Source organism: Lagopus leucura, unplaced genomic scaffold (genome assembly GCF_019238085.1).
Source record: "Lagopus leucura isolate 7727_CA_CO unplaced genomic scaffold, USGS_WTPT01 Super-Scaffold_100002, whole genome shotgun sequence".
NCBI classification, from domain to species: Eukaryota; Metazoa; Chordata; class Aves; order Galliformes; family Phasianidae; genus Lagopus; species Lagopus leucura.
The window spans coordinates 6,788,090-6,804,856 of NW_024962263.1; the positions used below are offsets into that span (position 1 = coordinate 6,788,090).

Genomic DNA, 16,767 nt, shown 5'->3' on the forward strand with positions numbered 1-16,767 from the left:
ATTACACAGAACGGGCTACTCGGAGAGTCCTGGGATCCTTCTCATCGGAGAGCTTTTAAGTTAAAAAAGAAAGACAGAAAGATGGGGGGGGGGGAGTGAAAAGCGAGGAGCACCACCACAGCCTCGTTCTGCCCCTCAGCGCCGGGCTCGGGAGTGCCTCAGGTAGTGGCGCAGCGGCAGCACCGCGCCCCCTGGCGGCCGCACCCCGCCACTGCCGGCGGCTTTCTGCTCCCGCCTTCCCCTCCCGCTCCCCGGCTCCAGCCGGCTGAAGGTGCTCAACCCGGGACACGCTGCACAGGCAGGCGGTCCCCCGGCTAGCTATTTTCTGTAATGACTGCCACACGGCCGGAGACATGAGCCTACCAAGGAGATCCGAACACTACCATCATCCCATTCTGTCAGCGTGCAGCCACCTGTCCGTTTAATTCAGCTGTTTGAGCAAGCACAAACCTCACAGAACGTTTGCCCTCCTGTTACTCCAGGGATGGTTCAGCAATACCAGCCACCTGATAGAGATTCAAGGGCAGTAGAATGGAATAACGGCAAAAAAAGCTCCTATTGATTTCCAAATTTCAACCCAACCTCCCAATAGGATGTCACTTAGCTGGGGAAAGAATCGCTTGTTGCTAGCCCAGCGTGGAGAGAGCGAAAAATAACACAAGCCCACCTTGATGGGCAGAGTGAACTGCCACCATCCAGCTGTTTCTGCGTCCTGCTCCATCAGTGTCATCAGCCATCCAAGCCTAGTTTCCTTGGGTCCCGAGGAACAAACAAGCTGCCCATGCAACCCCTCTGTGACCAGCTCTACAGGAGCCAGCTCTGTTTCTCCCTGCAAGGGAGACAGGAGAACTGGGGAGCCTACTTACTGTTGCAAGGTGGGAGATTTCGGACCATTCCATGCTTGCAGCACTAAACATGCAACCCTCATTTCCCCGGATAATTAACCCTCATTTTCCACACTCCACTTCTCAAACACTTTGCCACAAACACATCTTCTGTTTTCAAGCCCTTCCCAAAGAAAGTGCATTTCTGAAAATCTGCATATATGTACATCTTACAAGCCACAGTTTGATTTAGTCTGCTTAAGCATATTTGTAGCCTGTCATCCCCCACTTCTGATTTGGGCTGCATACTTTTTGCTAAGTGCTGCCTGCATGCCTACCAGAGTAAAGGGATCCTCCTGCAGCACGGAACCAAACACTGCTTACAGATAAACCAATGTGGGCAAGAAGGTAAGCCATTCATCTTGGCACTTGCCAGTAATCTCTAATTCTAAAGAGCGCTCAATAGTGGTAAGTAAACTAAAACAAGGAAAAACATTCAGATGTTGTATTCCATACTCCATTCTGAATATTTTTATGCTTCCAGAAGAGACTGGCTCTGAAAACCTTAGCACAACCTGTTTCCCTACCATTTGTCCACAAAGAACTGGGAATACAGAGTAGGCCCCACTTCCTCGTGGCTCTAAGGTAAGTCGTACTCAAGCAACTAAGAGATCTCTGGAAGAACTGGGAAGTCTAAAAAACCTGCAGAAGTTTTTTTTGGAGAAAAACTAGACCTACATTCAGATGTGTGAAATTAAAAAGGACAGTGGTACAACACATGAAAGCAAGTGAAAGCAGCTTGAACAGCTCCTAGCAGGAGCAACTCCACCAGGACTGAGTGGGCTTGGGGGGAGGTAATATATTAACAACCAACAGACTGTCCTGGTTTCAGATGGAACAGAGTTGTTTTTTTTTAGTTATAGTGTCTAGTATGGTGCTATATTTTGCTTTTGGGAGGAAACCAATGTTGATAACACATGGATGTTTCAGTTGTTGCTGGGCAGTGGCTGTACAGAGCCAAGGACACTTCAGCTTCTCATACTGCCCTGCCAGCGAGGGACTTGGGAGGCACAAGAAACTAGGAGAGGACAGAATCAGGATAGCTGACACCAACTGCCCCAAGGGATATCCCATGCTGTAGACAGTGTGTGAAAGAACTATAAAAATGGGGGGAGTTGGCCAGAGAGGTGGGGAGCAGCTCCTGCTTGGGGACTGACTGGGCATCAGTGGTGAGCAACTGCACTCTGTGTCACTCACTCACTCATTTTGTAATTATTTTTTTTCCTATCTGTTTCTTCTGCCTTAGTAAATAGCTTTTATTCCAATCCACAAATTCTATTTTCTTGAGTGGTTGCTGTTTTTTTTCTGATTTTCTCCCTCACCCCACTGGCTGTGCAGTACTTACCTGCCTGCCAGGTTAAACCCCAACACTAACCAAAGCCAGGTTCCACAGGTTCTGGTTCTGATACAGAGAAGGCAGAACTATCTTGGCACTGAATGCCAAAGACCCTACAGTATTACTTCATCTTCAAGATCTAAAGATAGGAAAAAACCCAGACACATAACTGTCAACTTTTTACATTTCACAAACCTCAGCATTTTCTAACAGCTGCTGTACTCCTGCATAGTAGATTTAAGCCCCTACAACAAGCATCTTGCCTCTCTTACTTACATTTCCAACATCCTTCAGAAATCATCTCAGACCTTCAGAAGTTCATGAATCACTTTTCCAGACATGTATATGCTTCAAAGCCTTGAGAATCTATCACAACCAGACAGGCGCCCAGAGTCAGTCTCTGGACCTTCCTTGTGAATGGCATGATTTAATTGCATCCCTTATATTTATGTTTTTATTTAAATGAGTTGCTTTTCTGACAGAACAGGGAGAGTTTACAGAGAGATGTAAAGTATCTGCTCAGCTCTTCCCCATCATCTGTAACAGGCTGACGTGGAGCCCTGCAAAAATCACCAGAGCTTTGCTGTTGTTCTGCATCCTTTGCCAGCAATATCTTTCTGGTCAGTGCTGATCATATCCCAGGTATATGAATGTGATCTTCATAGGTAATGCTCAGGTAATGCAGACTGACATTACACAGTATCCACAGAAGTACATACCTATTTATACCCATCATAAAGCAGTGGCCAAAACATCTTAAAGCTTACACAATTCTCCTAGCACAGGCACATATTGAACCTATTTCCAAACTCTCAATAGCAGTGAACTATACAAAAAAGGACAGGTTGAGAAGAAAAGGACAGATAAACCAGGTTGTTCTATATTCTGCACAATACAGAGCAGCATCTGTCTTTTTTTTTTCCAGACACATGGCATTAAAATAGAGACATACCCATGAATGTAAAACAATGTGAACCATCACATTGTTCCTAGACACTTGTGTGATGCACGTGTCAGAAATAACAACACTTTAAACACAGAAAAAAGTGATTCCACAGCTCTAACAGTTTGTTTCCTGTCTTCACGTCCTGTTTGTAACAGCCAGGCTCTGAGATTGGAAAATAATTGGATTTTTCTGGACGCCATTCTTTGCAGCACACTTCTTTCCTTTGTCCTCTTACCAGAGCATTGTTAGCTCACCAGGTATTCCCAAAATGCCCATGTGCTTTCTGTCTGAGCAGTCTGCAGCACTGTTCTCACCAGCAGGACAGCCAGACAGAAATCTTTCTCCTTCTCTCTATTAAGGCACATTACTCAGCAATATCTTTTGGCTGAGGACGCTAGCCTTTCATCCAGGCACTGATTTATGTAAGATTTGGGTAACAGTTTGGAAATGCTTCTTCCTTAGAAAGCTCCTTAAAAAGCTCATTTCAAGTTCAAGGACTGAGCACGTTGCAGTTGTAGACAGAGGGAGAATCTTCTGGTGGGAAAACACAGTCATTACAGTCATTCTTCTCAAAGGGAAGGCAGTTCCTGGACAACATACTGGAGAGGACACTTCACACCTACATGTGCCCTGTACACATGGCTCACCAGGGAGATCAGAAAAGTACCCTGAGAAATACCCCCGACAATCCTTGCAGGAATGAGTCATTTTCTAAAGCACACATTGAAACACTGCCAACTTTTTTTTTTTTTCCCCTCTTGTCATCTTAAGTATTTGTGGATGAAATCATTTTGAGTCAGGCAAGCAAAGTACATTTGCACATTTACAAATTATCCAGCTAATTCGTACCCAGTTCACAAACAAAAGCAGATCTCTTCCCAAACAGGAATTTCTCTCATGTACTTAGAGATGAATACCCAGAGACATAACCCGCTATTTTAGAGTCACAAATCAAATTATCACTTGTGCAAAGGAAAGACTTGGAGCTTGCCTCCATCGAGGGCAGAGACTTCAAGGTTATACCAAGGAACTCCTTCAGCATCTACAGTTTGTCCATTCAGAATGTGGTCTCTAAAGATTTGCCAGTATAGGCTGATGCAACTGCACAGCACTCCCTGTTTAGTAAATACTGACTGGCTAACCTGCAAGATTGGTGTAGGACATATTAAAAGCCCTCTAAACGCCAAGTGTGCAGCCCATGTTACAACTTCTTCAGCTATGACCCCATGGCTGCACTTCTAGCACAGTCTGGAGCGATGCTCAGCTGTTTGGCCCACGCTTATATGCTAGCCATGATAGTGAAAGACCCAGACATGTTCCATCCCTCCCACACACTCACTCACATTTGATTCTCTGTGCAGATCATGCTTGTGCACAAGTGGTAGAGAAGCCACACTTGTCCCAGTTTCAGGCTATGCAGAGGACAAGTCTAGAAACAGATTTTGAAAAGGCCAGGGACTTGGCATTCAGTAAGATTTATGGTCACCAAAGGCATCCTTTCGTCTGGGATTCCTAAAATATTGCAACAGTCCTTGAAAATACTGTGACCAGCGGCGTAGAAAGTGCTGAACAAGAATTATGGTACAACTATAAAAGCAAAGCAGCTCCCAGGGCCTGGTGCACTGGGAGACCGTACTTCCTTCCTACATGTGAAACAAATAACAGCATGAGTCAGGAAGAGAGCAGCAAAGAAAGATATGTGAAATTGAGGGAATTCCTTCCTGAACATAAGGACAGAAAAATAGCCCAGAACTGCATGAACCCTAGAAGAGACAAGTACAGAAAGGAGGGCCTGGTTTCGTGCTCTCTCCCACAAAATCTCCTACTTCCTAAAATGGCAGAGCTGCTAGAGCAACTAAGGGGAAACAAACAAACAAACAAACAAACAAAAAACCCACAAACAAAAAAACCCAACAACCTGTTTAGTATATAGAATTATGCTGTAGTGATTTATTTTTCTCTTTAACTTTGCTTTCAATTTTATGATTAATTACTTTATCTGGTGCTGTGCTGGAATAATAATTTTAAGCACAACCAGCAACAGAAGTGACACAAGCAAGCAGCCCCTCTAAATAGCACAGTGCCACAGACCGCTCGAGTGCCTGAAGGCACCAGGTCGTACTCCCCATCTCACCAACAGTGCCAAGCGTGCAGATACAGATCAGTTTTCCTCTGCTGGGTGTTAACCAACACCTTCTACTCCCTCAGCCCTTGAGCAGCAATGAGACAGCTGCCAGCCTCCTGTCACCACAGATACCTTGCCTGCTGTCTGATTTTCAAGAAGCAAACAGAACCTAACTCTGCCCTCCTCTGGGTAAAGCCTGGGGAGCTACGCACACTTATTAAACACCTCATTTAAAATCAGCTCCTTTGCCACAGAAACGTGTCATAACTAATGAAATTTTGTGTTGGACATCACTGCCACAGATCCATAACCTGGAAGAGACCAGCTGCAAGGGAAATATTTGCCCCTAGCTTTCAGACAAGCAGCCTGTCTCTGTGCTATCAGTCTGCTCCAAAGCTTCGAGATAGCGATGGAAAGAGGGGGAGGAAGAAAAAGCCCTCTAAGGCTCTCCCACGCTAATTTTAATATAGAGCATGCTAACTGGTTGGCTAGGCTTTTGTAACAGAAGAGATTAACCAGGATCTGCAGTAGCACAGACAAGGACATGCATGTGTTCTGCCACCTATAAATAGGATCTCCACTTAACAAAAACACAACCCAAACAGCCAGCTGCTAACAACACGATCGCAGAGTCCAGGCAGCAACTGAAAGGAACACTTGTTTGGTGAATAGAACTGTGCAGCCTACTCATGCTTCAGCTGGCAAAAATGATGTATGGATGAACGTTTGATGAGAAATAATACTATTAACACAGCCTCTGAAAAGTCAGGAGGGAGATATGCTAAGCAAGAAAATGTACTTTGAACTGCATGTTCAGAGCATGACTGTGAGCAGGGCTTTCAAAAAAGTGAGCATTTTTTTCTCTCAGAATGGCCACTGGCAACTTCAGCAAGAACAGCAAGCAAGGACTGACAAGCAGCCACTTCCATGCATGGAGCCCATCTCTGCCCTGGAGAAATACAGGTTTGAGTCTCAGCTCTGTCACAGTTCCTATGTGATGAGTTGCACAACTGCTAGAGATATAAGAGTTCCCTACCCACAGGGCTATTTCAAGGATGAATGTACTGAAGGTAGGACAAGCCAAATCGTTTTCCTAGCTCTAGATACAGTCCTTGCAGAACACGAGGAGAACACTGAGACAGGGAAGAGGACATAAGGCAGAAGCTTGTGTTTTGCAAAACCAGTGGATAAACCTTGTTTTCTGAAGAAGTGCTGGGAATGTGCATAAATAAATTCTCATTGGGCAAAGGAAGAGAAGCAGCAGACGCTTGCCAGACTACTACTAAAAAGCTCTATCAAAGCCAAGTCTTACAGGTTTGAAGAAGCAGCCCCCCAAAAGGTACACTGCAGGTGCTTTGCAAGAAAGCTGGGTTGGCTTATGGAAGAGCTGGTGCTTCTGGGAAACACGGCTTGTGCTTTGTGCAGAGCACTGCACAGTCACTGCCAGGCTGGTACCTTTGTGCCATTCTATGTACTACGTGTTATGTGACTGCTTGCAAGCTGGGATATAAATTCACAAGGTCGACTTGGTTTGATTTCCTAACCCAAAAAGCTCTCCATTAAGGAAACACTTGTACCCTGACTCAGAGCTGACTTTACTGAGCACCCAGGCCAGAAGGCTAAGCAGACTCACCCAACAGACAAGCTGCCAAACGCCCCACGGTGGGGGCTCTGAGCCAGACCACTCTCCTTCTGTCCAGCCCACACCACATTCCTGTGCCACTCAGCCCTGTGGCTGGCACCTGTTGATTTAATTGCTGTTCTGTGGTTGGGCTGCACCTTGAAGCTGCTCTGATCCAGCTTGCATTGGCCACACCATGATACGTGTACCTCTGGCAGCCAAGTCTGGGTTTGCGTGTTTGAACCAGCTCTAAAACAGAGGTCTTACTTCACATGAATCAACAGCTTTGAATCCAGAACACCTATACCAATAGAAATACTGCATAAATCCCCACTGTTGTTCTATTGTTTGTTTTTTTCCTCTAGAAGATCACAGCAAAACCTGCCAGATTGTACCTGTCCAAGCTCTTAGAGAAAACTACAAAGGCCACACCGTAGAACTTATTGCAGTACTCTAATTTTAAAGAGAAGGACAGAGCGCTCGCTCTCACCACATGGTGTGGAGACATCCTACAACTAATAGTGAATTATGCTGCAAAGGTTTGTATTAGACAAAAAGTGACATTGAAAGCTAAGAAATTCCTTTCAGAGGAAGTTAAATATAAGTTGATATACCTGAGAAGAGCATGGGAGGTAATGGATGATCAAAGGCCAAGGGTCACTTTTTGCTCCTTTCAGCTGTGAGGCTCTCACCTGGGAACTGTTTTTGACATCTAAAGACATTTTCCTTTCTCAGTGCTCCAGAGTGCATGTCACATACCCATCCGTTCTGGAACAGGCACAGCGTGAAATGCTTTGAGGAGCTGACATTATATTAACAAGCCATATGTTTTTCTTTAATGGCCTCAATGGGAGTCGCTTGTAAACAACAGCAGAAATTATCACAGCTATTTAAAGGCTGAACATTTGCTTAATTTACTCTGCAGAGAAACATCACCAGTCCTATTACGTTGGTCATATGTTAAACCACGTACAGCACTAAAGACCTACAGTGACAGGTAGACAAACCAAGTCACGGTCCCAAACAGATTTCATAACCATTTGTCATCTTCTTTTACAGTAGCTCAGGTGCCAGAGCTTGTAATGTGACCAATTTTATCAATATATTTTTCATATTCATGTTGTGATTACAGCTGAGGGCCTCTGCTTGAACATGCAAAATGAAACATCATTTCTCCTCCCAGTGTCACCTCATGTTGTTATAAATGAGCAGGACAAACAACGTTCTTGCAAGGCTTTCTAGAGTCATAAAGGTAGAATAGGAACCTCACAGGTCTTTAAACTGCATTGAAATCCATCACTTTTAATCACGTTTTTATGTGAATATTTCAGTTTTCTTGAAGAAAATCATCAAAACAGAATGACCTGCAATTATGCTGTGTTTTTATAACTTTAGCAATTCTGCTAATCAGGAAAATGCACATCTTGCACGCACTTGCTGGTTTAGACAGCCCTACATTTTGCACATCTATTCTCTGACAACTGCTGAAATAATGTCCTTTAGTAACCACCTCACTGAACTGCATGCAGTACCACCCACAATGACAGCAGGTTCTTGGGCACGAAATAACCTTTATGTTAAAATAAGTCTAGTATTGGTTGGACTAAAAAAAAAAAAAAAAAAAAGAAAAAAAAACCACTCATGCACGCACACCAGGAAAGAGACAGCATAAAATAACTCCACCAAACGTCAACCATAACGGTTTTAAAAGTGAGCAATTAGAATACAAGAGGAGAGATTTTGACAGCGTGTTTGCATTCTGCTTTTTCCATTTACTGCAGTAACAGACTGTTCTGTCACACTCACATGGCTCTTCACCAGTTATACTTGCAAAACCCAAAAGCATCTGCTGAGGGAAATCAGCAATACAGTTGTCACAGAAGAGTAACTGTGATGGTCCTATTATCATTGCCCAAGTGAAATGTTGACTCAAACTCCAGTAACCTGGCAAGGCTGACCACACACCCACAGCAGTACCATGAGCTTTTACTGTGACATTTCATGTTAGGATTTCACCTCAGCCGACTGCTCATGTCAGAAAGACGTGAGATTGGTGTTATTTATTTCTTGGGAATGCAGAATAAGTCTCATGCATACACAGAGGATGGCAGCCAGTCCAAGAATTGGTTAAATCTCCATCAAATGGGGCTCGAACAGCACCCCATTAAGAAACAACTGCTCTGCAGCACAGCTTTGCTGGTTTTGTCATCTGACACTTCCTTAGTAAATTACAAGTCATCTACAAAGTGAGCTGGGAAAGGGCATCATCCTATATTCTCCTGTGTAATGTTGCAGCACACCACTAAAAATAGGTGCTGCCTCCACTCCAGAGATGGAGGCTTCGTGAGAGCAAGGCATTTTTGCACACAGCATTTACACAGTGCACAGCACTCTGGTATATCACTGCTCACGTGTAAAATGAACAGACCTGCAGTATTTCTCCCACCTAAAAGTTACCCCAGCCACACAGATAGGTGGAAGAGTGTTTACTAGAAGCACACTATTTTAACTCCTGCCTTCACACTATTTTAACTCTTGCCTTTTCTTCCTTTTTGTTGTTTTTTTGTTTTGTTTTGTTTTGCTTTGTTTTTAAATTCAATCTGCATAACTGCTAAAACATGTTTCTGCTGATCTTCTTGAAAGCATGTAACAGTGAAAAACATTTCAGGAAAGGCTTTGGAATCTGTTTGGGTATTGGTTCTTTTTTTATTATTTTGTCTTTTTTTTTTTAAAGCACACCCCATTTGAATTGAACAAACAGCAGGTTTCTGACCTTAACCCCCCTCTCGTAGACCATTCCTCGTTTAGACAGAGCAGTTGAATCAATCTCTTTGTGAACTGCTTTTGCGTTATGACTCTGCATAAATGTATAGCAGAGGACTTCAGGAATAGAACACAAATCAAGGTTAAATAAGGATAAGTATTTAGCTAATTCTTTGCATAGAGATATGAGAAATCTGTTCCTACATACTACTTGCTACAAGAATGTCAGAAACTTTTAGCAGGCCAACACTGTTTGTGCAGGTGTTTGCAAACAATGAAAGCTACAGCCCACGTCCCACAAGAAACCAAGACAACAGATGAAACAGAACCAACCCAGGGCAATAACAGACAAAGAGTGAATGTCCTCACTCAGAAGAAAGGAAGAGGAAGAGAAGCAGAGGCATATCGCCTGAAAAGGGCCTGCTGAAGCAAGAGGTGGAAGAAGAGATTGCAAAAGGTTAAAGTACGAATACAAGCTTATGAACCTGTTACGTATAAAGGTGGCTGGGAGTCTGAAGGAAGCTGCCAACAAGCAGAGGAGTAAGGCTGCGGCACACTTACTTTCGAAGCTCTGGCAATTTTGTATTAAACAGCTGCTAAAGTGGCAGTTGGTCACTGTGCAAAAAGTATGTTTATGATGAGATGCTCACAGTAATGATGAACTGCATTTGGTGGTCCAAGGAGATGGCTTCCCCTCATTGCATGGCCTGTCTCCCAGCAGAAGAGAAATGCCACTAGGAACAAGCAGTTCCCCACCTCACTGCTGCCTGCCAAGGGAACGTGAGGCCAACGCTTTGTGCTTTGCCTGTTCCAGTTCAGGAAAACTGAGCCTGAAAAGCTTTGCTCAGCACGGTCTGCATTCTGCAAACAACAGCGGAGCTCTAATTAACAGCACAGATTTCACCTCAGCAAACTGCTTAAAAAGAAATAAAATCTAAGAAGTATGTGAATGCTCTGAGTTTAATCCATAAGGCAAAGAGCTGAAATAGATTCTGACTAGGCGGTCCCTGGAAAACATCTATATTACATGCTCCATTTCTCATTTCAGAAACATCCCGAGTCCAACGTGTAGCAGCCCTAAATGCAGATGAGCTGAAAGGAGAATGCCAGATTCAAATACTCACGAGAAAAGATCAAACCTGAAGTCTAATTAACATCACAGAACTCTCTTACCTCTAACAAGGGAAAGCTGCAGGGAAGTCAGGCAGAGTTTCTGTGCACTTCTGCTAGGCACCTAGATTCCAGACAACAGCATTCTCCCAAGCCCTTCCACAAAGCCCAGAATCAGGCAGGAACAAGTGAGGCTACTGCTGGCTACTTGGGCTGGAAGGCCACCCATGCCCGAGGTTACTCTGGAGCCAGCTGGAGCTGTCTCTGGACAGCCGTCTTCCATGAACAGAGCCATCCTGTCCCACAGAAAGGTGCTCTAGCTTCACTTCTCATGGTGAGGCTGATGACCAGAACATTCCTTACCTGCTCCAACAATTACAAGTGCATGGGATCTGGAATCTTAGGCCTCCTTCACCCCCTGTGGGGTCAATTTCCCCAAACTGCAGTCTTACCCAGAAGCTCAAGGTGGGACTGTGTACATCCACTCTTCCCCCCCCAGTAGCACATCACCTCACACAGCTTGTTCCAAGGGACGGAGAGACATTGCCAGGAGATGTCAACTTATGCTCACTCTTCTTACCATGCAGAAGTTCCCCCGTTCTGAGAGGGCTTTCATTGATTCCAGTACAATGGCATGCAATTCCAGGCTCCTGTATTCCCTTGGCAAAGCACATTTGGACTTAACCCAGAAACCTGGAAGAAGAGCCCCTGGCAATTTCTACTGGATCTTCTAAAGCTTCATCATTAGCATCATAGGCTTTATGTGTTTCAGCCTATCACCACCAAATCAGACAGAAAGAGTAAAAAAAATCTGGCATCAAGTATTAAGCCTAAAGAGCAGGCAATCTCAGCCCAGCAAATCAAAGCGAGACCTCTGGTCTATTCCCAACCCATCTGATAGAAAGGCTGCCTTCTGCCACTGACATTTACTACAAAAACACTCCATGCAGAAGATCAAATACAACTGTTAATGAAGGGCACAGGACTCTTTCATGCCATCTGTGAGAAATCTTCAAGGGTACAAACAATACTTCTTCGAAAGACCAGAAAATCCACCAATTCCCATTAGATTGACAACACAGATCCTGTTGAGACCAACAGATACACTTATGTCAGCAGTTTCAGTAAGGATGGAAAAGGCTGCTGCATTTGGCTGACAGCAGAAGCATCTGAGACGGGGACATGAGTAGCACTCCAAGTTTAAAAGAGGAGCATGAAGAGTTTGATGTTATTTGGGGAGGGGAGGGGAAGAACAAAAAAGAGATGCAGGCAAACAACACATTTCAGATAAGCGTCATCTTTCAACGTTATGAAGCTTTTCCAGCTGGACAGAGAAGGAAAGAGCTCTTATGTCTTCCTGGTCCAGGCCAACTGCATTCTGCACAGAACACAGAGGTCGTGAAAACCATGAAGTTCTGTCCTTCAAACAGCCAGGGCAGCCTTACAGTCAGATACCAGTGCCCCCCATCCCCACACACACACTTCATTTCACCACATTACAGTTAAAGCCACTGAAGGCCAGCCTGAATTCTTATTCAAAACAGCACTACGCAAAAGCCACTTTTGAACACAGCGGTAAGAGTAAAATTAGCACTCCCAATTAATAAGGAGCACAGTACCTGAATGAATCTTCTAGGAACAACAACTGGCAGAATTAAGTTGTTCTTGCTGAAAAGAAAGACACTAAGTTTGCTCCCAAACTCTCACTTCCTACTTAGGAGCCTTTTCATGAACTGCCACATGTTTGTGAGAAAAGTGCAGCCCCAAGAAGAGAATGTGAGCACCCCTACTCCTCATAGGGATTCAAGTGGGGATTTGGTGCTATTTAGTTGAACAGAATTTAGTCAGTTAGGGAAGCTGAAACAATAACATATGTGAAACAGCTTGATTCCTGAGGATGTGAACTATACAGATTTTTTTTTTAAACCCACACTCTCACCATAACATTCATTTAGTAAATCTGAATAAGAAATGTATTCAATAGCAGCACAATCTGCATGCGAACATTCTGTCAAGAGAAAGACTAAATTCCATGAATCGATAATTTGTTTCAATTGCCTTGGTTTTGTTTACTATGCTATATTTGCTGAGTATTAGCCTATTAATGTTTTATTAATGTTGGACATCATCCACGTTAAATCTCTGCCTAGGACTGAGCGAACAAGGCCTGTATTTTCTTTGACTTCAAAGAGAGTGAAGAATCTGCAGAACTGCTTTCCAGACTGTGCTGCACTCTATTTGCTCTGCTGTCCTAAGTTCAGAAAAATCACCACATCATCTGAATTTGAGACAAAAGATCTTTCATGCAATAGATCATATTTTGCAAAACTGTTATTTATAGAATGTTGGTAACACGCGTAGCATTGTAGTCAACATCAGCCTATTGGCCATTAAATATTTATTTTCATCAAAAGGCTGGCCAGCTGATTTTTAATATTGACAGAGTTCTCTCCTGTATACAACATTTGTTCTAGCTAAAGAGATCTGGTAGAATTTCTTAATCAACTGTAACTACTTGCCACCCATAAAATTGATGGAAAGAAGGGAAAAAAACTGCTAGTGGGATCCAAAGACAAACACTTTTACTTAAAACTCTGTGAAAAGAAATCCCGCTCTCTCCATATGTTTTTTTCTTGGCTCTTAATCATCTTTTCATTGGCTTCCAGCTGGCTGTCTCACTATCATCTAGCAGTATCACCAGCAAGACCAACTTGTTATGCTGAAGTCAGGCATAGAAAGAGGAGAACTGCAGAGCAGAGTGTCTATGTGCAGCAATCTTGACTAGGAACAAATCAAGTAGAAGCAATGCATGGCAGGGTCATGCATTGTGTCAGCACAGCAACCAGTGCCACACTCCTGAAATGCATCAGCAGGTCTGTGCTGGTGCTTTTTAGGAGTGAGAGTGAAGAACGACTACTACAATTGAAGCTAGAGGGAAATTCTGCAGGCAGAAGCGTAATTACCTGAGTGGGAATTCTGGCAGGAAACCCAAACCTCTTTCTCTCCTTAAATAGAAACAAATGCCGTGCAGTCACCATGGAGAGATTACGTATGCTACTTGGATCACACACAATACTGAAATACAACACACGCAGGAAAGTCAGCCACGGAGCTGGTTTAGCTATATACAACCAGCAATCAGTCCTTATGGCTACAGCCACTCAGTCAGCTCATCTCCTTCCAGTCTTCTTCCCATTCCTAGCTTTTCCAAATATTAAGGCTCATACCACAGCTTGGGCTCCACGTGAAAGCCCAGCTCTGTGAGGTGTTTAGCCCTTCTGGGAAGGGAAGCTCAGCCTCTAGGCACCTCCCAGACAGCCTAGACATCTTGTAGAGCTGGGGTAAACCTTCAGTGAGGCAATGCCTTCTTGGAGGAACGCTTCAGCCCAAAAGTATAAACTTATTTTCCGTGTACTGAAAACAGCTGATTTGTTTGGGCTGAAACTCTCCCACTCACCACCACTTTTTTTGTGCTGCTACTCTTTGAAAAACTCTTGTGCCCCATTGCTCTAGGTCAAAATTAGGCAGGAGGCCTATGTTTGTCTCAAGTGCCTTTTGTCATCCCTGTGAAACTCAGACTACCCTGGTCTCCATAGCAGATGCTCTGTGGAAGCAGCAGGGTGAAAATTTCTCAGCAGGAGTCAAACTCGCTGTGTATACGTGCTGGAAGTGTAGCATGCCATGGCACTGAAATTCAGGATTTCAGGCAGAGCTGGTCTTCACCCATCCTGTAGTTGGGGGTTACCTTTAAGGTGAAAGCCCGGAAATTCATCCACTTCCAACCACATAAGATAGAAGAAATGGTGAGGAAAGAAACATTATACAGTGCATGGCTATTAAAGTCTACTTGGATTCAACTAAAAACAACCTTTGAAATGCAGCCTCTGGTCTTCAGAGGCTTTGATTTCTGTTACAAGATTTGTTAGTTTTGGTCTGCACCCGGTGTTTCTGGTTACCTCACACAGTAAGGCCCATATCTTCTTGCTCAACCTCTGATTTCTGTCCCTCTTCCCTCCTTCTGCTCACTGTACAACTCAGCTTGTTTTCTGTCTTCTGCCCCTCTCAGCCCTGTAGTTTTCTATTGTTCAAACTCAATAGCAATGTTATCAGACTAAAAATTTCATAAGTTTTTTCAATCACCTGAACCAGCTTCAGAACATGAGGAGAGTGTTTTTTCTGATCTGCAGACATATCAGGCTGGTGGTATTACATGACAATTCTTCTACTTACCGAGACCAACAAAATGCTGCTCTGTATCAGGAAAGCCATTCCACGGATGGTCCTGTTCTCACTTCTCTGCAGTAGCTCACTAATTGAGGAGCTTACAGAGGAGATAGCTGATAAGGTTGCAGACACTGAGATGCCCTTGTTCCCATTCAGTTTTCAAAACAATCCTGCAAATCACCTAACAACTTCAGAGTTGAGTTCTGAAAACAACTCTTCTCATCTTAAAATATAGATGCATTTCAATTTCCTCCATATAACACAAGCAATTATGGAGACAGCTGTTTCTGATTTCATTGTCATTTTTCCCCAACATGCACATCCATGTGACTGGCTTTGGTTTGCATTCTCACAAGACAAGACATTGAGGCCAGCACATTTCCCCTTCCCACCATTACTGGCTTTTTCACAGCTCCTCTCTCTTTCCACTTTTAAAGTTGTGGTTCACATATGCTGTATTCCATGGGTTTTCTTGAAGGGAAACATCCTGTATTTGTATTTATGAAGAACTGCCCTCTTTCAAACAACCCCATACACCCTAGCACATTGATGGTAGTAAAATTTGCTTGTTCTCCATTTTACAAACCCATGAAAAGCTACTAAAATGAGGGGAAGATCTTCCATCATTTCGGTCAGTGTCGATTTGAGAGCAGTCTGATCTTCAGTCTGATCAGTCTGAAGTGTGCAGCTCCTGTTGCTTGAAAACAATGACCAGCTTGGCAACTTAATCACATGCGTGAGATATCAAGGCTCAGGCTTTAGGTGTACAAACTGTAAAGATCTGAGAAGGTTCTTTTCATTTCAACAGAATAAACGAGTGCAATTCTCATGCCATTTGTTATATCCTGCATATTCTATTTCTTTAAATGATCACCTATTTTTCTTTTTATGTACCAAGAATTAATTTGTAAAATATGAATCATAAAGGTTACCTTGTTTCCAGTTATGCTAGCACCTACAATCTTACACTTGATCAATTCCCTTACTTTAGAAACTGAATTTCAGTTTCTATTTTATTACTTGCATTTGAAGGAGCAAATAAAAATCACCTTTCTGCAATGACTAAAATATCACCTACTGCTTACTTACAAACAAGTTTTAGAATTGCACCATCCCTGCAAGTGTTTAATCAGAAATTCAAACAAGAAATTCAGCCTGTACATCACGTCCTGACACACGCTGAGCAGCAATTATATTTCAGCATTACCACACAAACCTACAAACCTCTGCTAGTGGAAAGGAACAACAGAAAAGCAACAACAATGAATCAGCGCACCAAAAGGTTGACTTGAGTTCTGTGCGAGTTCAAAGTAGACATAAGAAACAGGCCTCCTTTGATTGTGCATAAAAGGGAGAAAAAGAAGAAAAATTGTACAGACTCATTTCTTAAGAGACAGGATAATCACATTTGATTCTTTCCGGCAGCCCTAGGATGCCAGCACAGGTAGGTATGAACAGTCATGCACAGAGAGATGTTAGCTACATCCTGGAAACCATATAATAACCTTAGTGCAGTGCTTTGCACAATAGAATAAGGCATGCTGAGGCAGAGAAGATTACTTCAGGCTCATTGCCACGTAAAAGAGTTTGTGGCTTTCCAGCCACCCCAGCTGACTCGTTTGGACTGCAGACAAGAGAAACACAGAGGGCTGCCTGCAACCGTGCCTCCAGAATGATCTCCCAGGCTGGAGTCCTTCTCTCAGTGCTGGGGTTTGTTTGATTCTGAAAGCTCATCAACCTTACCACTTGAAGGGCTCA

General features: G+C 43.5%; 1 long non-coding RNA gene across 3 annotated transcripts in view; it reads right to left on the bottom strand.

Annotated features, from left to right (window-relative positions):
- LOC122178641 overlaps positions 1–16,767 on the bottom strand; it is a 121,002-nt gene that overhangs the window by 92,257 nt on the left and 11,978 nt on the right. The gene's annotated exons all lie outside the window — the stretch shown is intronic.